The 24,293-nt window shown below is 46.6% G+C and overlaps 1 protein-coding gene across 4 annotated transcripts in view; it reads right to left on the bottom strand.

Moving 5' to 3' along the window:
- PARP9 (poly(ADP-ribose) polymerase family member 9) overlaps window positions 1-24,293 on the bottom strand; it is a 507,325-nt gene that overhangs the window by 73,504 nt on the left and 409,528 nt on the right. The window lies entirely within an intron of this gene.

Here is a 24,293-nt window from a genome sequence, read left to right as displayed (position 1 = left end):
CGTCTATCAAAAATCCATAGAAATTACTTTTTCAATTTCTCAAAATTATATAGAATGGAATCATCTCGTGCAACTAGTGCATCAACCAGGAAGCCGCATCCCCACTAAGGTAGGACAGACCGAAAGCTACACAAGATTGTGCATCTGCAAAAATCGCAGGGCGACACATAAAATGTAAAGAACACTGTGTTAAGAAAATCTGTGCCTTCTATGGGTCCCCACTTCGGGTGGGGCTAAATGTATAACTGATGATAATGAGTGTATAACCGGCGTGGTTACTCTTGCTGTCGAACCAGTAGTTGAGCTAGTAGCCTCATCTTCCGAGAAATTGAATTTTAGACTGGGTCCAGAAGTGATTCCACTCAGTTTTGAAGCTAAGTTGGAGGTTTCTCTTTGAGAAAATATTAACGTTTGCTGGAGGTTTTTATTTTCTTCTCTAACAGAGGCTAATTCTTTCTTACTCAATCCCAGGACCTCCCCCAGGTTTTGCAAATGCATTCCCTTAGCCATTTGCTCAGGTGAAAGTTTAATACTTGGGCACTTCACTCTGTCAGGAATCTCACCTCAGGTCTTGCACAGGAGCAAACGAAGAACGACCCCAACGGCCTACCCAGAATCCTTCCTGTATCCAATTTCACTAGAACACAGGAATGCCCTGAGGGGGCAAAGGGGAAGGGGAAAATAGAAGAGACTGTCTAGTCTTCTGGTTCCTGCATTCAATGTTTTTTCTCCCATCTATTGTGAACCACTTCTTAGTGTAAGTCTATGGATAACATATAGGAACCTAATGACAGAACAATTATTTGACTAAAAGGTTGTTCTTTATTCATTACATGTCATATTATTATTATTTTTAACTATTCTTTTGACATACCCATAAATAGACATTTGTTTCTCCTCTGTAATGTAATCTGCATATGTATTCTTCCTTGTGATATTCTTGTTGTGTGTTTCTGTTTCTCTCTAAAACCTCTAATAAATTCTATTTTTATCTTCTTAGGTAAGGCATTTTGGAGAAATAAACATAACACAATCTCAGGTAAGTTCTTCACCTTACTACTGTTGCTCTCTTTTCATTGTTTTCACCTTTTAGATCTTTTTATTATTTCACTCTTGTTGTTATGTATGAACATTAAAAAAGTTATTGCCAGATTTATTTGTACATTCTTTTAAAAACGATTAAGGTTTACTTAGCTACACTCTGTCGAAGGAAGCGCGAAGTGAATAACCTCCACAATTCGAGAGAATTCTGCTGTGCTTGGATCAATACTCTTTTTCTGTTCTGGGGCCCGACTCTCATCAGAATTATTCCTTGCTGCCTATACTGTTTTTCCTCTCCGGTGCCACCACTAAAAATAACTCTGTATGAATTGCTCACTCACTTAACCAACTGGGCAAGCTCATGAGAGTAACACTTGAAGACGCTACTCCTTTCTATCTCTTCTTAGCTGTGCAGACTCAATGGGCGGCTCTTGAAACACTATGGTGGTCATTACAACCCTGGCGGTCGGTGTTAAAGTGGCGGTAAGACCGCCAACAGGCCGGCGTTAAAAAATTGGAATTACAACCGTGGTGGAAACCGCCAACAAAGACAGCCAATTTAACACTCTGACCGCCACGGTGGTACAGACAAACAGTTGGCGGTCACCACCATCAGACAGGCGGAAGACAAAGTACCGCCCACAGTATCACAACCTACCAATCCGCCACCTTTTCCGGGGCGGATTCACCATGGATAAAAACACGGCGGAAACAGGACTTCGAAGGGAAAACGCTCACCTCTACACACCCCACGAGGAATCCGGACGCCATGGAACCAGAGCTGCACATCCTGCCAGCCCTCACGTTCTTGCTCCTCTACCAGGATCACGAATGCCGGCGGCGAAGACCACGGTGACTACTGCACCTACGACACAGGGGAGGGAAAAATCAAGGACACACACATGCAACATCCCCACCCCCACCATCACCCACTACAACACACACGCTAATACATCATGATACATCACAGTTACGCCCCCCCAACCCCCCAGAAGAATGCAAAGACAAAAGGAAATGAGTGTAACTGTAACCGTAGCGGCACATAGGAAACACACATGAACCGGTTGTTCTATGTACAAGGTGTTTATTTTAGATATTGTGGGTTAGAGTCCGAGTAGTTTTAGGTCTTTCTTCTGCTGCCTTGGTTATGGAGGGTTTCAATATCAGGGTATGTTCTTCACACTTCTCCTTTGTCTCCTCGTCTCACAGGTTCCCCGGGAAGCGTATGTGGAGAAAAACAAAAGAGGAACAGAGGTAAGTGATTTAGTTTCGATACTCAGGGATTTTGTTATTCTCTTTTCTGTCTCCTTTCTGGTTTTCCTTCTTTTCTTTCCTCTCCACTGTGGTGTCTTTTCTTCCTGGTACTCGTTCTCTGTTCTATCTCTTTAACTAGGATTCTTCCTATGGCTATTCTTCTCTCTTCTTCTTCCTTTTCTTTCACTAACTGTATCAGTTTATTCGGTTCCTATAACTATTTGGCAGGTAAGACCCTGTGCGCGGTGCCTTGGTGTGGTCTCTATACTTGGTGCTGGAATTTCAGTGCGTTTAAGTGGTAGTCCTCTCCCACCCTTCAGTTGCCCTTTCTTTCCCCCCCCCCCTCTTTCCACTCCCTCAGGGCAGAGCCCTCACGCACCTGGAACTGCCACGCTTCTCCAGAAGCGTGGAGGGGTGCAGGGTTCCGTCTTCCCGGATTCCTGCTGTTAGGGTTCCCGTCAGAGGTCTTCGGTCGTCTTGCTGGGATGAACACCGCTCCCTCGTCTCTGAGCTCCTCTTGCATCTCCAACTTTCTTTGTCCTCTTCCTCGTTGTCCTCACAGTCTTCTGCCTTAACACCGGTTCCGTCTCCTTCTCCTCCGACAACTGCTCGTTCAGTTCCTGGAAAATTTGACCTCCTGGCGTCCCGTGCCCACGGTCCCTTCAGCCAATCACGGGACGGGAGGCCGGGAAGATCGGGAGCAATACCGGCAGCACCAGCACCAGTCAGTCCAATGTGCGGGCGATCCATACCTAGCCCGTCACAGTAACCATTGTAATATATAAAAATTAAGTACGCAAAAATATATATATATACACCATAAACAAAATATACACCAAGCTTAGTAGTCCAGGTAGTGCTCCAATGAAGTCTGTGGAACACTGGGCCCACACGGTATGGACGAGGCCCACGCAAGATCCCTGACCATGGCAGAGAGAACACTGCAGGAGCATCAGAGAGCAAAAAAACAGGCACCTCAGGGGGAGGGAACCTCAGCTGGTTGAGTGCACAACGCCAAATCCACGAGAGGGCCACATGCCCACTGTTCAATCCTGGGGAGTGCAAAGCCACAGTCTCTCAAGTCTCTACAGTGGGTGAATTGCCCACTGTTCCATCCTGAGGAGTGCAAAGCCCCAGTCTCACAAGTCTCTACAGTGGGTGGGTTGCCCACTGTTCCATCCTGGGGAGTGCAAAGCCACAGTCTCTCAAGTCTCTACAGTGGGTGGGTTGCCCACTGTTCCATCCTGGGGAGTGCAAAGCCACAGTCTCACAAGTGGATGACAGTCTCCACTGGTTCTGGAGGGAGCATGGTGCCCAGAGTACTTCATCCTGCTAAGGACAGAGGTAGTGGATGTATCTCTCCACTGGTTCTGGAGGGGGCAGAGGTAGTGGATGTATCTCTCCACTGGTTCTGGAGGGGCCATGGTGCCCAGAGTGCTACATCCTGCTAAGGACAGAGGTAGTGGATGACAGTCTCCACTGGTTCTGGAGGGGGCATGGTGCCCAGAGTGCCTCATTCTGCTAAGGACAGAGGTAGTGGATGTATCTCTCCACTGGTTCTGGAGGGGGCATGGTGCCCAGAGTGCTACATCCTGCTAAGGACAGAGGTAGTGGATGACAATCTCCACTGGTTCTGGAGGGGGCATGGTGCCCAGAGTGCTTCATCCTGCTAAGCACAGAGGTAGGGGATGTATCTCTCCACTGGTTCTGGAGGGGGCTCTGTGCCCAGAGTACTTCATCCTGCCCGTGACGGACTCAGTAGCGTCAGTGCCATTGGCGCTCATGGACCAGCGGTGCTTGGAGCGGCGGTGCCCTGTTCAACGGTGCTTGAGGCGGCGGTGCCCTGTTCAGCGGTGCATGGAGCGGCGGTGCCCTGTTCAGCGGTGCTTGGAGCTGCGGTGCCCTGTTCAGCGGTGCTTGGAGCGGCGGTGCCCAGTTCAGCGGTGCTTGGAGAGGTGGTGCCCAGTTCAGCGGTGCTTGGAGCGGTGGTGCCCTGTTCAGCGGTGCTTGGAGCGGCGGTGCCCTGTTCAGCGGTGCTTGGTGCGGCGGTGCCCTGTTCAGCGGTGCTTGGAGCAGTGGTGCCCCGTGCAGCGGTGCTTGAGGCGGGCGGGGCTCTGTTTAGCGGTGCTTAGAGCGGCGGTGCCCTGTTCAGAGGTGTTTGGAGCGGCGGTGCCCTGTTCAGCGGTGCTTGAGGCGGCGGGCTCCTTTGCAGTGACTCAGCTGCTGGCGGTCCTCTCTGTCTCAGCGGGGCTTCTGCTGCCGGTCCTCTCTGTCCCAGCGGGGCATGTGCTGGCGGTCCTCTCCGTCCCAGCGGGGATGATGGCGGTGGCCTCCTTTCCAGCAGGGATGATGGCGGTGGCCTCCTGGGCAGCGGGGATGATGGCGGTGGCCTCCTGGGCAGCGGGGAGGATGGGGGTCTCCTCCGCCGTGCTGCTCTTCCCAGACTTTCCTGGTTTCTTGTGGCCCTTGGAAGGTGTCGCAGCTGACTTCACACTCCCACCGGGACCCCTGGGAGCGGCTATGGTGGCTGGAGTCTTCCCCCTCTCCCGCCGGGCACTGGCCAACTTTTGATGCTTGACAGGTGGGGGACTGTCCGTGCTGTGGCTCAGTGCCACACTGGCTGCCCTGGTGGCCTGTGCACTCCAGATTCCGGTGACTACAGGCACCACTGATCCCGGAGATGTTTGTGGCTGAGGTGCTAGTTCGGGACCTGGAGATGGATGGGGTGGGGTGGGGGAGATGTGGGAAAGAGGTCAAGGTTGGACAGGAAAAGTTTTTTGGAGACACTGGGACGGGTGGCTGGAGGGGGTTTGGGAGTGGAGGAGGAGGTTGTGGTTGTAGGAGATGTTCGTTTGCTGACTTTGGGAGAAGCTGCATGGGCTGAAGGCTGTCGTGAGGTAGATGGCTGTTGGGTGGGTGTGTGCCTGCGTCTGTGTATCTTGGGAGGTGGCGTCACAGACACACTAGGAGAGGACACGGGGGACGTGTGAATGGTAGTGGGGGTGGTGACTGCACATGAACGGGGTGTGGTGGTGGGTGTGCTGGTGATGGCAGTAGTGGCTGTAGATGTAGTGCATGCAGGTGTGAGTGAAGACAAGACTGGGAGGGAGGAGGGAGACGAGGAGGAGAGGGACACAGTGGAGGCAGTGGATGTTGGTGTGTCTGCATGTGTGTGATGCTTGCGTGAGTGCCTGTGGGATGTGTGGTGCTTATGTTTGCCAGAGCATCCCCTTGTGTGTTGACGTGTGTGCATGCTGGTCTGAAGGTGTGCTTGTGATAGGCTGGGGTACAGGGGATTGGGTCTGGGTGGAGGAAGTTGGAGGGGGGAGGCTAGAGAAAGGGACAATGGCTGCCATCAGTGCTGAGGCCAGAGTCTGAAAAGCTCGCTGAAGGGCCGCATGACCAGAATGAATGCCCTCCAGGAATGCATTTGTTTGTTCCAACTGCCTTTCGACACCCTGGATGGCATTCAAAATGATAGACTGCCCAACAGTGAGGGACCTGAGGAGGTCAATTGCCTCCTCACTGAGGGCAGCAGGGGTGACTGGGGCAGGGCCTGAGGTGCCTGGGGCGAAGGTGATGCCCACCCTCCTGGGTGAGCGGGCAAGGGGCAAAGGCTGAGGGGCTGCTGGGAGGGCGGTGCTGGTAGGGAAAAGAGCTCCCATCAGAGGACGAGTCCGTGTCGCTGATCTCAGCTCCCGTCCCTGCCGTGGAGCTCCCCTCGCCCCACGTCCCACTGGTGAATTCAGACTCCGTAGTGTCACCCTCCAGGGCCATGTGGGATGCAGGTCCCACGTGCTCCGGTGCCACTGCTCCTCCGCTTGATGATGCTAATGCACACAAGAGCAGGGAGACCATAAAAAGGGGGGGACGACAGAAGAAAAACATGTTCAGTGCATGCATACCGCTACCGTTGGTGGGCACGACAGGCACAGAAGCCCTCTGCACTACGCCACGCTCTTGGGCTCCACTGTTCAATCCCTGGGAAATGTTCTACTAGGCTATGGACGACATCTGCACACATGGATGACACAGGGGCATGACTAGGTGTAATTGGCACTCTACAGAGGTGGGGTGGGGTGCCACATGGGCTGCCTTACGGAGGGACCGTGCCTACTAAACTCGCCCTGGCCTAGGGAAACCCGCAGCCCACCTCCCCCACCCAAACACCTCCACTGTGCACAAAATCAGCAGGATGAGAGTGTGCTCCCCCCCATGTGGCTGCTGTGATGCCCTCAAGCGCCCATCCAACTCCGGGTATGCCACCGCCAGGATCCTGAACATCAGGGGGGTCATGGTGCGATGGGCACCCCTCCATCGCTGGGAGGCCATCCCCAGCTGAGCTTCTGCTGTCTTTTTGCTCCAGCGGCGAATGTCCTCCCATCTTTTCCGGCAGTGGGTGCTCCGTCTGTGGTAGACCCCCAGGGTCCGGACGTCCTTGGCGATGGCACGCCAAATATCTTTTTTCTGGTGGGCGCTGACCTACATGAATTGTACATGGGGAAAATAAAAGTTATTACCAACTGCATCGTCGCAGTCATTGGCCCCCATCCCTACCCTTGCCATGTGGCACATGCACTCACCGTGGTTTCATGCACGCCGCAATCTCCCCCTCCCCCTTCTTACATCCACCCAACTCCACACAGGCATAGCCCATACAGCATGCTCCCAGTGTACTTACCTGTTTGTCTGGAGGACCGTAGAGTAGCGTGTACTGGGGGAGGACCCCGTCCACGAGTTTCTCCAACTCCTCCGATGTGAAGGCAAGGGGCCCTTTCCCCAGACACTCGAGCCATTGTCTCTTCCAGACCGAGGTCACAGCAGCACTCGCAGTGTAGGTCCTCTCCTGTCGAAGATCAGGCATCGAGTGATTGAACAGATAGAAAATGGCGTTCATGTCCGCGGTGGTGCGTACCGTCACCGCCAGCGTACATCGTCATTGGCTCCTGGGACCCATAGGGTCCAATGTTAACCAATGCAGCACTGCACCGCGGTCTTCGACCGCCTACCGCGACGGTGTACGACGCCAGCGCAGTTAGCTCACATCCCACTGTCCCACTTTAGAGGTCAGGCAGCCGCCATTTCAGGAGCCCACGTGGCTTCATTTTTAAGTGCGTTACACATACCTAGGCCTAGACTCAACACACATACAGGCCACTTTTCGGATTAGGATTTGTGTTCTGTGTAAGCTGTGGGTACGTACCTCTGAGTTGTTTGACTCTGTGCTCGCTGTTGTCCTTCATAGGCACCGTCCGCTGGGACATGTGAGGAGATGGCGGCATCCTCCGGTGCACAGACCGCTGGTGGACCTGTCGACAATGGAGGAAAGACATGTGATCATCACATACAGGATTGACCGTGCCACAATCCAGGAACTGTGTACCCAGCTGGAGCCAGACCTGATGTCAGCTATCCGCCATCCCACAGGAATCCCCCCTCAAGTGCAGGTGCTGTCAGTGCTCCATTTCCTTGCAAGTGGGTCATTTCAAACAACAGTGGCCATAGCATCAGGGATGTCCCAGCCTATGTTTTCCAACGTGTTGTCCAGAGTGTTGTCTGCCCTGCTGAAACACATGCAGAGCTACATCGTTTTCCCTCAGGTGGAGGATTTGCCTACAGTGAAAGGTGATTTCTATGCCTTGGGACATATCCCCAACATCATAGGTGCCATTAATGGGACCCATGTGGCTTTGGTCCCTCCCCGCAGGAGTGAACAGGTGTACAGAAACCGGAAGAGTTATCATTCCATGAATGTGCAGATGGTGTGTTTGGCAGACCAGTACATCTCCCATGTGAATGCCAAGTTCCCTGGCTCATGTCATGACGCCTACATCCTGCGGAATAGCAGCATCCCTTATGAGATGGGTCAACTCCAGAGGCACCATGTGTGGCTATTAGGTGAGCACCTGGAAGCAAGACAGTGGGAATGGTTGTCTGGGTCTAGGGTTATCCCTACAGGGTAGTGTGTGTCTAACAGTTGTCCCTCGCCATTTGCAGGTGACTCTGGTTACCCCAACCTGTCATGGCTACTGACCCCAGTGAGGAATCCCAGGACAAGGGCAGAGGAACGCTACAATGAGGCCCATGGGCGAACACAGCGGATAATCGAGCGGACCTTCGGCCTCCTGAAGGCCAGGTTCAGGTGCCTCCATATGGCAGGTGGATCCCTATTCTACTCACCAAAGAAGTTGTGCCAGATCATCGTGGCCTGCTGTATGCTTCACAACTTGGCTTTGCGACGACAGGTGCCTTTTCTGCAGGAGGATGGTCCAGATGGCAGTGTTGTTGCAGCTGTGGAGCCTGTGGACAGTGAAGATGAAGAAGCAGAAGAAGAGGACATGGACAACAGGGACTCAGTAATCCAGCAATATTTCCAGTGAGACACAGGTAAGAATACAAACCTGCCTACTACATGTACTTTAACACTACTACCGCTCTACTGCCTGTCGTTTTCACCCAGTGTATGGTCACTGAGTTGTCACTTTCCCTTACGATTTCACAGATGTGGGTCCCACTGTGTGACATCTGCTTTGATTCCTCATGGACTAGAGCTGTGTGACATAGGTATGTTGAAATTACAATTGAAAGATCTTTTTGCCACAGTAATTGCTAATACACTATTCCGAAATCACAGACTGACTCCAGATTGTTTTGTGCTTCAAGGGTGTTTATTTATGTGCAAAATATTTTTTGGGGGGGGCTTTGCAAAATGGTGAGTGGTGAGGGGTGGAGGAATGTCCATGGCAGAGTCCAGTGTATTATTCTCACGTTCTCTGTCTTTGTCCTGGATCTCAGGGTCCGTTTTCGGGGTGGTTCTCCCTCTGCAGGGGGTGTCGTGCTGGTGTGGTGGCCCTGTGGCGGTACCTCTTGTCCACTAGTGGGCAGTTCATCGTCCATGCTAGTGTCAGGGACCCCTTATTGTGCCACAGTGTCCCTCCTGGTGTTGAGTAGTTCCTTCAGCACTCTTACGATGGTGCCCAGGGTGGAATTGATGGATCTGAGTTCCTCCCTGAAGCCCAAATACTGTTCCTCCTGCAGGCGCTGGGTCTCCTGAAACTTGGCCAGTACCGTTGCCATCGTCTCCTGAGAGTGGTGGTAGGCTCCCATGATGGAGGAGAGGGCCTCGTAGAGAGTGGGTTCCCTTGGCCTGTCCTCACCCTGTCGCACAGCAGCCCTTCCAGTTCCCCTGTGTACCTGGGCCTCCGTCCCCTGGACCGGTTGCCCACTGCCACTGCCCCCAGGTCCCCGTTGTTGTTGGGATGGTGGGTTATCCTGGGTTCCCTGCAGTGGTGGACACACTGTTGATTGACGTGTCCTGGGGCCCGCTGAGTGGGTGATGTGCTGGTGTTTCCAGAGGGGGGAAGCTCTGTGGTGGCCTGTGACTGTGTGAGGGGAACCGATTGTCCCTAGGTCCCCAATGGGCTGGGCTGGTCATTTAGATCCAGTTGGACAGAGCTTCTGTCATCACTGTGGGCCTCTTCTGTTGGTGATGTGGACATGTGTGGTCCCTCCTGTCCGGTGAAGTTGGGTAGGGGTCCTGCAGGGGTATAAAAGGATGTTTATTACATCTGTGTGTGGCATGGTGGGAAATGGGTGGGTGCCCGTGTACCCCAGTGTTTGCATTCCTGTGTGGGACCTTGTGTGATGATGGTTTAGGGGGGGTGCATGGGTTTGTGCAGTGGGCATGCTTTAGTGATGGGTGTCCATGCTTTGGTGTTGCATGCAGGGCTTGGTGTTGGGATGTGTGGTTTGTGATAGTGGGACATCTGTGAGGAGTTGGAGTGATGGGGGTGAGGGTTGGGGTATGTGATGGCATGCAGGTAGGGTGGGGGATGTAATAGTTAAGATTTGACTTACCAGAGTCCATTCCGCCATCTACTGCTGCGAGGCCCTCAGGATGCAGAATCGCCAGGACCTGCTCCTCCCATGTTGTTAGTTGTGGGGGAGGAGGTGGGGGTCCGCCACCAGTCCGCTGAACCGCAAGGTGGTGTCTTCAGACCACGGAACGCACCTTCCCCCGTAGGTCGTTCCACCTCTTCCTGATGTCATCCCTATCTCATGGGTGCTGTCCCACTGCGTTGACCCTGTCCACTATTCTTCGTCATAGTTACATCTTCCTTGCAATGGAGGTGTGCTGCACCTGTCATCCGAATAGCTGTGGCTCTACCCGGACGATTTCCTCCACCATGACCATGAGCTCCTCCTCCGAGAACCTGGGGTGTCTTTGCCGTGCCATGGGGTGGTGTGTGTGATATGTGGGGTGGTGTGTGTGATGTGTGGGGTGGTGTGTGTGGTGATAAGTGTGCTGATATGTAGTGGGGTGTTGTGTGAGGTGCGTGGAAGTTATGTGGGTGATGGTCTGGTGTGCCTGTGGATGCTAGTATTGTTGATGGTGGTGTCTCTCTCTGTGGTTCTTTCTCAGTTGTTGTCGTAGGGGTTTGTGGGTGATGTGGGTGTGTGTTTTATATTGTATTGGGTGTGTGGGAGTGGTGTGTGTATGTGTATCAGGTGTGTGTATTTGGAATTGTCCAATGTGGCTCTGTTTTGTATGTGTGTGTGTATTTTGAGCGCAGCGGTGTGTACCGCCAATGGAATACCGCGGTTGAAAGAGCGCCGCGTGGATTCGTGTGTCGTGATAGTGTGGGCGTATTTCTATTGACGTGGCGGTGGAGGTTTTGTTTTCGCCAGTTTATCACTGACTTTTGGTGTGGCGGACTTGTGTGGGTGTCTGAATTTTGGCGGATTCCGTGCTGTGGGTCATAATAGCTGTGGCGGATTTCCGCGGGAGCGGCGGTGTGTTGGCGGTCTTCTGCACGGCAGTAAGCGGCTTTTACCGCAAATGTTGTAATGACCGCCTATATTTTATTTAAATTGCTCAGACACCTCCGACGCTAGAAAGGACGGCGCAAAGCAATATTAAACTAACTGGAGACTTGATGCAAACTACCCTAACTAAGCATACTGATGGGAACAATGAACTCAAGGTGCGTACCATTGGAAACTCTTCACTGAAGTGCAAAGTATTGTATTGTATTGTATTGTGTAGGTTTTGTAAAGCGTATTCCGGCAATAGAGCATTGAAGCGCTAACCTTAGTGAGAGAGAGAATCCAGGACCAATCTTGAATATGAAGCCAACGGAACCCTACCTACTGAGAGAAGAGCCACGCTTTTAGTTTCTTTCTGAAAGTCGTGTATATCTCCGTCTGTCTGATTAAAGAGGGCAGGGAGTTCCATAGTCTTGCTGCCTCCACCGTAAAGGCTCTGTCCCCCCACCTAGCCTTATGGCAGCGGGGTACCACAATCAGATGTTTAAAAGAGGATCTAAGGATCCTAGGTGGTTGATGATACTGTAAGGTGGAACTCAAGTACTCACATCCCTCTGCATGGAGAGCCTTGTAGGTTAAGTAAAGAGATTTGAACTTGATCCTTTTTTCGATCGGTAACCAGTGAAGCTGTCTAAGGCTGCTACTAGCTGAAGAGGAGCGGGGTAAATTCAGGACCATGCGAGCCGCCGCATTCTGAATAAGTTGGAGTTTGTGGAGGGCGGATTTACTAATATTTAACAATAAGGCGTTACAGTAGTTTATTCTGGATATGACTAACGCCAGAACTACAGTAACTTTCAGATTGTCCTCCAAAAAGGCAAAACATTTTCTGAGTATTTTCAGAGCCTAGGAGCAAACTTTAATCGTATTATTGACCTGCTGCTCAAAGGAAAGTGAGCTATCAAATACCATACCCAGATTTCTGGCTGAGGTACACGGAACTGGGCACCCACTGCAGGACTCCGGCCACCATCTGGCATTCCAAAGATTGCTGTTAAGACCAAAACAAATAATTTCAGTCTTGTCACCGTTTAGTTTAAGCCAATTACTGGACATCCAGCTCTTAATAGCAGTCATACATTGCTGGAATCTCTCCCTCGTTTCCTCCCAGTAGCGGGAAACTGGGATAATAAGCTGTGTGTCATCAGCGTAGGACACTATATGGAATCCAAAAGAGCGAACCACACTGGCCAGAGGTGCGACATTTAGATTGAAAAGAGTGGGGCGAGGGAAGAACCCTGAGGAACTCCGCAGGGCAGTTGGAAAGAGGTCGCACTATAGTCACTGCGGGACACCGTAGTGGATCTATTGGTCAGAAAAGACCTAAGAATGTTGAGTGCTTTGTCTCTCACTCCTGCCTGATGCAGACGCTTAATGAGGAATTCAGAAGCGAGTCCTTCATACTGAATTCTACATTGAAGTAGGTGGAACCCCAGACTCTAGGCAGCCATCTTGGAATTCCGTTGACTCCAGGCTTTTCCCCAATCTCGTCTTTTCTTTCTGATTTCTGGATGCACACTGTTCTTACATATTTTTACAGCCACAGATTGAAGTTTTGGTCTTTGGATCCTGACAAATTAGGTCTGAAACTCTGAATCAGTATTCATGTAGTTGATTGGTGCTTAGGAGGTAATACTGTAAGATGATTTTTAAAGGCCTATTCTGATGTGATAAAAATGTATTTCTTTCCTCACACTACAATGAGTCTGCAGTTTTCATGCTGTTCTATGGGTAAATATCCTTTACAATTTTTTAAAATGGGGGTGAGCCAGAACTACTTACCTATGCTACTAGGTATGCTGTGCAATTTCGCACTGATTCTGCTACACATCATAGACTTAGCATGTTCCTATAATTGTGTCACTTTTCTGTAGTAATAGTCTTTATGCCAATTGGTTTCTATGTATGCAGCAGTTTCTGAAGTTAATTTTGCTACTGTGCCTCTTTTAAATGCTTGTAATTAATCTTCACAAAATCCTTAATTCCGCCTTAGAACTCACTTATTGATGTAGCCCTTCTTTATTTGACAGTATTTTTTATGTGCGGATATGAACCTTATCTAGGGAAACACTGCCTTATGAAATTGAGGTGAACACGATCCCTGCTCCACCCAACCTGTGGTCGTGATTTTGAGGTGTAAGAACGTAGGGGTACAGCGTGTCCACGGTGTCCTAGGCAGCTAGCCATTGTGACAACTGGCCTCTCCTGCTAAGCTTAAACACATCCTGTGGAAAAGAAGCTGCAAGCCTTGACTACCCCATCTCATGGTTCAAAAGTGACTTGACAATTAAGAAGATATCTATCAAATACATCACAGAGCAAGAGCCTTAGGAAGCACTCGCTCTGCCCTAAGAGCCAGTAAGAAACATGTTGTGGGAAAGCCCAAAACAGTCTGTGATGACAAGGTCATTCCTTTTCACAGGCAAAATGACAGTATACTCTTGAAACAAGTACAAGAGTCTCCATGCAGCATAATATGAAATGTGCAGCTCGGGGGAAATTTTATAGTGAGAAATTCCATAGACAGGATACATTTTATGAAAATAAAACCTAGCCCTAGCATCAAGACCTTGCTGTCAGGTCTCATCCAGCCTGTGCGTGTGTTACCCACTGGCTGGGGCGAGACTTGAAGGAAGAACTACTCAAGTATTTCTTCTCGAGTAGTTCTTCCTTTTTGTCCTTAAGCGCATGCATGAGTTCGGGTGCGTGCTTAGGCGTCAGCGGTCGACTCAGATGCGGCAATTACAAAAGCTGTGTACGAGGCTGAAACGATGCTTGGCTTTATGTCTTCTGGCATTGTGTCGAGCCTGGCCACATTTGTGTGTCCTTTTTGAGTCCCAGCACCCTACATGCATTCCTCCCTCATAAGTAACCCATCTGAATACCTTTGTGTACCTTTTTTATCAAACTTTCTTAATTGGAGTTTAAGTGGCTTAGTGTATAACATACACCGGTGATGAGCTATGAGCCAACAGCATATAAAAGCTACAGACTGATACAGTAATTCAAACAGTTGGTCTACACAGTGAAAAGATACCTAACAGTGAAAACTTCATGGTTATCGCTCAGTGTGACAAGTAGCTAAACACAATACCACTGTTTAATGTAAAATATCCTAAAACGTAAACCAAGTAGGAACTAACACAATTTGGGAAAACAATCTGACCAATATAGCATGGATTAGACAGTGATTGCCAGATTAGGCCTAAGGCAAAAGCCATCCTGAGTAGGAATCTTTTATGATAATAAAAGAGCAACTTCTAAGAGAGATCGGGGGTCGCTATACCTGGAAGAGGTGGAGTGCTCGTATGAGGGGGTGGCAAGAAAGAAGTGGTAGAGAGGAACTGTACTAAAGGCCCCCAAATAAAGTCATAACCCTTACTCGTGTCGGTCAGAATATCAGCCATAAATTCCACAGAAAGGGTTCGCCAGAGTCTGGTATATCATCAAAATTTGGATGGGGCCTCAGGTTTCTTCCATGCTGCTGCCACGGCCATCTTAACTGTCCACAGACAGAGTCATATTATTGACCGAACGCCTGTCATCTGATGTTTTAAAGAGGGGTCTCAAAGGACCACGAGGACAAAGTCAACACCTACAGGAATTTGATAGCCCAAGAGGTGTGTCAGTATTCCCTTCCAATATGGGCGTATAGTCAGGCAATCCCACCATGTTTCTAAAGTCACCCAGCATTCCACACGCCCTCCAGCTGGTGTCAGAGGGATTCTGGAAGATCCTCTATATTTTTTCTGGATAGAGATGCCAGTCATAAAGGAGTTTGTCTCCCTCAGGCCCATAGAGCGATTACATTTAGTGATGTCCTGATAGAGTGTACTGCATTGCCTATGATCCATGGTTCTTCCCAGTGTCTGTTCCCAGAAAGTTACAAGATGAGGGAAGGGTGAACAACTGGCGGACATCAGTAAGGCATAGAGAGTGGAAATACAGCCTGTGTTCACCTAATTCTTTGAACAAATTGTGCAATAAGGGGCAGCTCCTTAGTAGCTGCGGAGAGAACTTGTGACTGTAACACCCAATGTTTCAACTGAGTGTTATGAAATATTTATGTAGGGGTTAGATTAAAGTCACAACAGAAGTTCTCAAAACGTCCATATGTCTGCTCTGTGGAATAAATTGGAAATCATCAGAAAACCTCCCTCCACTTGTCAAAGGGTCTGGGATGTTGTGCTGCGGGAAAGTCTGCATTTTAATGGATGGGAGTGTGTGGTGAAGGGAAGTTGTCAGTTCAGATGCCCTTGTTACTGCATCCTAAACATTAAGTGTGGCAGCCACAGGAGTACTTAAATATGGGTTTCTTGGGAGATCTTGTTTGGGTTTCCATAGGACATCCAATGTTGTGCAACCTAACACTGCACGATCCATGTGTAGTTAAAGTTTGTCCAAGACAGTAAGGGTCCACTCGGACATGACTCGCAATTGTGTCGCTCCAAGTCATAAGGAGGCCCAGTAATGCTAGACCGCCTAAATCCTTCTGAAGGGTCAGCATCTTAGAGGAAAGTTGTGCCCCATGTCCCTGCCAAATGAAGCTTGTGAACATTGATTGAATGTCTGTTAAGAAGTCTCTGCACACCTTGACTGGAAGACTTTGAAATAGATACAATATGTGTGAGAGGACCGTCATTTTAATTGCGTTGAATCTGCAGACATCTAATTAAGGGAGGGAAATTTGCCTTATGCAAGTCAATGATTTTGGGGGTTATCTTTATACCCAAATAAGTGATCTCCTCTTAACCCATTAAAAGAGGGAGGTAGAAGCTAGTTCCTCCATTTCTAGAAAGGGGATTGTCAAATTGAGTAGGTAGGATTTTTTAAGGTTGACAAGGAAGCCAGACACTGATTCAGATGCCTGGAGCTCCGCCTGAAGGATCAGCATTGAGGAATGAGGTGAATTGACAGACAGTAAGATATCATCCGCAAATGGGGAGACCTTATGCTCATCAGCACCAAAACTGATCCTGTGGATATCAGGGTGAGCGTGTATTCTTGCTGCTAGTGGCTCTATACCGAGAGCAAAAAGCAAGGGCGAGAGGGGGCACCTCTGTCTGGTCCCTCTTATCAACTCAAAAAAAGTCAGAAGCAGTGCCATTGAGGAATACCCAAGCACGGGGACAGGAATAGTTACTCATTATAATGGTGATAAAGTATTCGCCAAATCCAAACCGACGTAACATGGTCACCAAGAATGACCAGTCCACTTGGTCAAAGGCCTTCTCGGCGTGAAGCACCAGCAAGACCGCTGGTATGTGTTTCCTTGTTAGCTTTTTTATCAAGTGGTCTATACATCTCCATTTATCATGGGTTTGCCGGCCTTTGATAGATCCAGACTGGTCCTGGTGAATCAGCTCGGACATAATATCTTCCAATCTGTTGGCCAAAATTTTAGTATAGTTTTGTGTCTACCTTCAGAAGGGTCATAGGCCTATAAGAGGCAAAAGATTGGGAGTTATTCCCCGGTTTAGGGAGGACCGTAAGTAAGGCTTCACCCATAGTAGGGGACACCGTCTGCGAGTCCACCATATGGTTGAAAAGGTCAGTCAAGCTGGGGGTTAATTCAGAACTAAAAGTCCTAAAACAAATGTGCATTAAGGCCATCAGGACCGGGGGATTAATGCAGTTTAAGAGTATCAATGGTGGAGTCCTCTTTTATCTTCAGGAGATCGTGTAAGCCATCGCTTAGGTAAATAATAAACTATTTATAGGTCTCGGCTCTAGACAGCGCATGAACTGTCTCTAAAAAACATTAACATTCACAACAGCAATAGCCATCGTTTTCAGTTTGCAGTAGAGTGTATGATGGGAACTGTATTTCTTTTGGGGACACCAAAGTTCATGAAACTCACACCGGCGCAAATATGTTACGGTTCACAGTAGTTTTTGTCCCCCACTCGGCCCCATCCTCACCCCTATTGCTCTATCTACCCTGTGTGCGCAGTGCATATCTTTTGTAGTGTCTTTTTTTGTGGTATCTTTTCATGGGCAAACTCGCTTCACTGGATCCCAAAACTTGTGCATTTGGACCCAGCATTTGCCTGTCTCTGCAGTGAGCAGTCCTTTGGGTTGCTGTGTTGCTAGATGGTGCCGCTGAGCTCTTGCTGCACAGGCATGTGTGAGGAACACTGCAAGGCTAATGCAAAACATCTTTTGATTTCTTCGTGCAAGGGCTTGCAATCCTTTAATGAAGCTGGTGCGTGCAACTGGGCAGAGATATTGTGAATATTCGATATACTCTGACCTAAATAAAATGGATCACTCTCCTCCCCACTCCCTGTGTCGCTCAAAAGCCCTGTGTGCTTTTCTGCTTCCCAGCGCAAAATACTTTCCTGCTGTACCTTGAGTAGACCTACCCTCTGCTATAATCTCTGCAACGCACTCTCTTCCAAACATCTGGGAGAATGGCAAAGCTAGTCAACCATATACTTTCAATGTTTATTAAAGTCCATTGACAAAGCCAAAAGCTCTCCAATCGCCAAGATAGACTGGCTATTTATTTAGCGGAATCCACACCGGATGTTCCCATAATTGATGACCATAAGGTCTCAATTTTACTTTTTGCCGATTATGTGGTCCTACGGACTAAAACCGAAAATGCTATGGATAAGTTATTGGGAAGATATGTTACTGCCACAAGAAGGTTTTGACAATCAACTGCATAAAACAAAAGTGATGCTCGTGAAACCTACATAGAGATTGAAAAGAAAACTAATGCTGTATGGAAATCTAACAAAGTGTTGAGCAATTCGATTATTTGAGCATATGTTTTACCAAACAGCTTCTCTGGAAGGAGTGAATACTGAAAACAAGTACCACACTTTTGCAAGCATCTAGTGCTGTGCTCAAATTTATGGGAAAAGAAGGCCCCCAGTGAGTTAGCACCACAATCCAAGTTTATAAATCGAAAGCTGTGGCCACTGTCTTGTATGGGACTGAGCTATGAGGTTATAGTAATTTTCATGTGTAGCAAGAAGTGGAAAACAACTTTTTAAGAGCGCTGTTAAGGCTTGGGCTGGGGACCTCTTTACTGCCTCTGGTTACTGAACTTGGCCATACTACGATCTCAGATTTGGCTGAGATTAAGCCTGTATTGTACCAGATTAAACTAGTTAGGAACCCATATACCTTCACATATTTAAAGATGGTGGAGGGGGTAGCAAGTTGTGGTAGGATGCAGGGAAGTAACTGGCTGGTTCATGGCAAAAAAATGCTATCAGACCTACAATTGTGATACCTCTGGGGTGGAGACAAATAAAGTTGGTTCTGACAAAATTGGAAACGGTAAAAGAACATCACCAACTGCTAAAGTGGGAAGTCAAAGTGGCCAATCTAAGATCTGGTAGTATAGTGTCAGTTTACTTTGATCTAAAGATGGAACCAGGGCTAAAAAGTTATCTTGATGTACTTCACCCTGGACAGAAACGGACCCTGCATGTTAAGTTCAGACTGGGGATATTTCCAACTGAAGAATACCTTGTTAGATCTGAAATGCTTAAGAAGGCGTGAGAATACTGCGACTGCATGGTCGAGAGGGAAAGAAGCTATAGCACATCTCATGCTCCTCTGTTCTAAATTTAGAAGAGCATGCAAACATTGCCTTTTCCCGTTATTTAAGTCTTAAGGAGCAAATTCCTGCAAGAGTGCCCTGGATCTTTGCTAAAGAGCAGATGAGATGGACATTCTTAAATCCATAACTTCCTATCTGTGGGCAGTAAGACCCGATGTTAGAAATTAGGCAGTAGTGAGGAATTCAAGTTTTAAATTTTAAGGAATAATGTTCGCGATAATGTATGGTGTTTTATAATTAATAGAACTGTGCAATATGGTATTTGGATGCAACAGGCATGTTAGAATTTCTAAATTAAAAATGCTACTTTAATGTACTGTTATCGCATAATTTGATGTAAGGTATATTGGTAGTTGCAAAGATGTAGGGAGGTGATGAAGAGCAGAGACAGCTTCAAGTGTATTAAGCATTGGGTAATACACCCCAGCCATCACATCTGCTTCTTCCTCACAGCGATCTCTCCCTTCAACTGTCCTCGGTCCCATGGAAACCAAGGGCTACATCATGAACATTGTGATGTTTTATATTCTATGCTCAGAATGCCACACGCCTCTCTCCTATCATTATATAACTACAATATTAATATTAAGAATGTACATAACCAAAACACTTTAGATAACAATAAAATCATTTTCATACACATCGTTCTAGATTCTTTTTTTTTTACATGACAAAAATCATGTTTCAACAAATCCTTCAAGAAATTTCGGTCTCCTAACAACTCTTGAACTCCTCCTTATTTCTGGATAATCTTCAACAACATTCCTTTCCTTCACTTAATTCTTGACTGATTTGTTTTTCTTGACAAGATCCAACCCAGACTTGATTTTTACTACCGTTCCTATGTGCCACATCTTATGATATTCAGTCCTTATAGCATTCCCAAACACCTTTGTCACTCTGAGGCAAACAGAATACTTAGAATGATCTTGTGATAGACCCAAAGGGGATTTCTCACTTTTTGACAATATCGCCAACTTGAATCACAACTTTTTTTTACAGCTTTCTGTCTATCAAACCTGATTATCCTTTCTGATATTTTCTCTGTTCTCTCTCACATATCTTCTCATCATTACAAACAATTTCCAATTCCTGTCCCACCTTGTCATTTACCCATGCTAAACAAACTACTGTGTTAGGTTTTCTTCTCTTAAATAACTCAAAAGGAGAAATACCTGTGGTTGTCTGAAGAAACACTTGTTATTTAAAAAAGCCATCTGTATAGTTTCCTTCAAAACCCTGTTAAGTCTCCCTACCATACCATTTGTTTCTGTATGATAAAGTGAGCCCTTTTTGTGCTTAATGACTCTATCATTTATATACTTTTCCATATTGTGCAAGACAAATTGTACACCATTATCTGTCAGGATGGAAGAGGGAAATCCTTCTCTTTTAAAAATGTGTTCAAGACAATGTATAACATCTCATGTTTCTACAGAGGTAGTAATTCCTACTCCAGGCCACCGTGAGTACATATCCATTAAGACTATGATGTATTTGTCTGTATTAGAGTGTCTTATAGGACCCAAAATATCCATTGCTATTTCCTGCCAAGGTTCCTTTGGTATTTCTCTCACTTTCATAGGTTGAGCCCTACAAGTAAGAGTTTTATCAGCATTAGAACACTCTGCACAATCCCTTACACACCGCTCAACTTGAACATGCATTCCTGGCCACCAATACATTAGTCTAAACCTCTCTTTTGTTTTTTAAATTCCCGGATGACTCTCATGAATTAAAGATACTAATTCTTCTCTTAATTTCATTCGGGGCACTAATCTTGTCCCTCTTAGTATTAATCCTCCCTTAAGGATAACTCCTCTTTAACTCTCCAAAATCCACACAATAGTTGATCATTTTTCTCCCACACACTCCAACCATTACTGATCTTCCATATCACCTGTTGCATCACCTCATCGCTTTCTAGTTCTGCCACCCCCTCTTCTTCTTTATTTCTTCTCTTACCACACACACTTCAAATTCATCCTCTTCATATTGAGTATCTTCTTCGGCAATAGAGATATCATTTGGCAACCTTGAACAACAATAAGCAATACTATTTTTTACACCAGGTATATACTGTACCTCAAAACGAAATTCCTTTGGCACTGGTATCTGACATTATCACAATTTCTTGACCAGGTTTATTGTTCTGCAAACTTGAGGCTTTCCATAGATTTTGTTTCATTTTCTTGAATTTTTCTTCACATTGTTCACTCCACCTAAATGCAGTACCCTTTTCTACCAGCTCTCACATGAACTTTGTCTTTTCCACAAAATTGTTTACAAATTTACTGTAATATTCCGTCATACCAAGAAACTTGATCACCTCATCCTTGAAAGATGGACTCACAAGATTGTCAATAGTGTTGACCAACTCCTTTTTAGGTTTAATGCCTTTTGAAGAAATTCTGTGTTCTAAATAGTTAATTTCGTCTACACTGAACCAACACTTTTCAGCCTTCAAAGTCAGACCACTCTCTTTAAGTCTTTGAAGAACCTCACGTACCCGTTCATTGTGTTCACTATCATTTACCCCATAAACCAAAATGTAATCTTGATACACTTTGAGTCCTTGTACCACTTCTAGTATTCTTTCCATAGCACGTTGGAATACAGCTGCTGCTGAAATCAGACCAAACAGCATGCAAATAAACTTATAAGTACCAAAAGGGGTTATAAATGCGGTTAAGTCTTGCGGATCCTTGTGTAATCTTATTTGGTGGTACCAGATGTTAAATCAATGGATTAACAAACATTTTGCTTCCTTTAACATGGGCAACATCTCATTAATAGTTGGAAGAGGGTAATGATCAACTACTACACACTTATTTAATGCTCTCAAATGAACACATAATCTTGCTTCCCCGTTAACCTTCATTGCCATAACCACGGGAGCCAACCATTCCGTGGCTTCTACCTCCTCAATAATATCATTCTTTTTTAAATTCTCCAACTTTTCTTAAACCATTAAATGTACACCCCTTACTTTGCTAACTACAGGTGTAATTCCTTTCCTTATTTTAATCTAATGTATATAGTCCTTCAAACACCCAAATTTACTCTGAAAGACTTCAGGAAATTCTTGTTCATATTGTGGCCTAGAACTAGTTACTGTGTCAACACGTTCCATGTCTTTGAGTCTAGCCAAAGCGTTTCATTAGGATCAAGATATACCTTCAAATACCCCTGGTGAAACCAGCTAATAAGAAAGTCACCCTTTATGGAGATGTACATTTTCCATGTGGTTAACCTATCTTTGAATTTTATCAAACCAATAAAATAGCCCAGCAACTTAATAGGCTCACCACCATAACCCTTAGGAGATATATCCGGTTTAAATAACTTTACTTTAGCCCTAAGACTTTCCTCAAACATAGCTCTGGGAATAAGTGTTATTTTTGCCCCTGAACCAAACATCATGGAAACTGATATACCTTCAATTTGTACAATTTCTATTGGACCACTATTGCCATCTTTCACTTGTTAAATTATCTCCTCAGATGAAAAATCATCTTCATCAAATGTGACTTTTTAGACGTTTTTTTTTTTTTTTTAAAACAGAGCTCCTGCAACAGGTAGTAACGTCCTTTCTTGCCACAATTTTTACAAGTGACTTTCCATCCCACACAATCTTTGTAATTTGCACAATGACCAAACTCACCACACCTAAAACCCTTCTTTGACCTTTTTTTTTTTTTACTTTATCTTTATTAAAATCTTCCATTGTTTTCTGACTCACTACCTGATCATTTAGTTTTTTACCCTTACCAACAGATTGTACTAAACTTTCTTTGTCACCCAAAGCAGCTTTTTTAATATCTTCTACACATGTTAAACTATGCTCACACATCGTGGCGATAGTTATAACTTCACTGAGTGAAGGATTATCTTTAATCCAGAAAGATGATTTAGCTTTCTCTATGTTATACCCTAACATAAATTGGTCTCCTAATCTTTTTTCCTTACTTCCCCCAAAACTGCACGTCAAGGCAAATTTTCATATAACAGTCACATACTCTTCAACAGATTCACCCAATTTTTGTAATCTTTTGCCAAATTGATAACTCTCTAAAACTGTGGACATTTTTGGTAAGTAGTGTAGGTTGAACTTTTTTACACATATTTCATAGTCATTTATTTCACTGGCTTCTTCTGGAGAGAGTTCTTGTAAGTTTTCAAAAACCTCTTGCCCATCAGAACCTAAACAATGCATTAAAAGTGACATTTTATGTTCTGCGCTCAAAGAAGTACTGCATACTCTTGCGTAAAGTGCAAACACAGATACGGTACTTGTGGATCACCTGGAGTTGTCAAGAAGAAAGGTGGAAAAGTTACGTTTTGCATAATGATTTAAGAGACAAATATGACGTGTTACCGAATTATATAATACTCTATTCAAGTGTAGAAAGCTTCTCTATCCCTTTTTTAGGTGTGCCCGTCACCGAGCAGTTATCACATGAAGATGTGTCTAAATTGTTGTACTTAAAAAAAAAAAATCATAAAGGTGTCTGACACCAATATTGTCTCATGAGACTAAACGTCAACAGGTGTTCCATCCGATTTCCAACACAGCGAAGGCCCAGAAAGTGTAATAAAATGGTGTGCCTATCATCGTTCAAGGTGTGCTTATCCTGAGAAATTTTTTTAATAGAAGGTGTGCATATCAACGATTTCCAACACAGCTAAGGCACAAAAAGTGTATTAAAATGGTGTGCCTGTCACCGTTCAAGGTGTGCTTATCACCAATTGCCAGAATGAAGAAAGCACTGTAAATGATCGTGGCAATGGGTCCCCTCCCCAGTCGCCTCCCACCGTGGCCAGTCAGATGAGTACAGGAACAACCACAGAGCCCCCCCCCAACCAATGGGGAAAGGCCTTAAATTCCAGGCGCAGAGACCACTCAGCCCTGACAGCGGATAGGGTACGGGGGAGCCACTCCTGCGCCTGCTTGCAACCCCCCCCAATGCAAGCCATCTTACAAAAGATACTGGAAGCGATTGAGGAATCAAAAAATACCCTTAGGCACGAGATCGGGAAGGTGTCGACAGAGCAGAGCCACCTACTGTCAGGAATAAGGCTGTGCACGGTCCAGGTCCTGCCCGAAACTCCGCTGCGCGTATTTGCGGCGCTTCTTGCGCACCACTTGTCATCCCTTCCTGTTCTAAAAGTGGTCATCAGCATTGCCTGCCCTGTGGTAAAGCTAATGTAGCTGCAGGGTCAGGACATTGGTGGACAAGATGCACTTATCAGTGCTATTCTATAAAGGGACTACAATTCCTAGGTTTTTAGAGGCAGTGGCCATCTTGGGGTGTGGCAGGCCTATAAAGCCCAGCCACACCCAAGCCCCGTGCTCACTATTTTGAAGACTTCGATGCAGTCAGACCTCGTGGGGGTTCCTCTGAAGAAGAGAAGATTTCCTGCATGGCAGATTGACAGAAAGTCGGAGTATCCTTGTTTCCATGGTGAATTCAGATACGAGTAGGTCGTACTCGTAGCGGTAAGGTCTTGATGAGCCCAATCTTGAAAGAAGTGGTTACTTCCAAAAGTACCGCGCCCCTTAGCACAACGAGCAAAGGGTTTCTAGTTCTAA

The sequence above is a fragment of the Pleurodeles waltl genome, chromosome 3_1 (genome assembly GCF_031143425.1).
Source record: "Pleurodeles waltl isolate 20211129_DDA chromosome 3_1, aPleWal1.hap1.20221129, whole genome shotgun sequence".
NCBI lineage: Eukaryota > Metazoa > Chordata > Amphibia > Caudata > Salamandridae > Pleurodeles > Pleurodeles waltl.
This window is presented reverse-complemented; position numbering and strand designations above follow the sequence as displayed.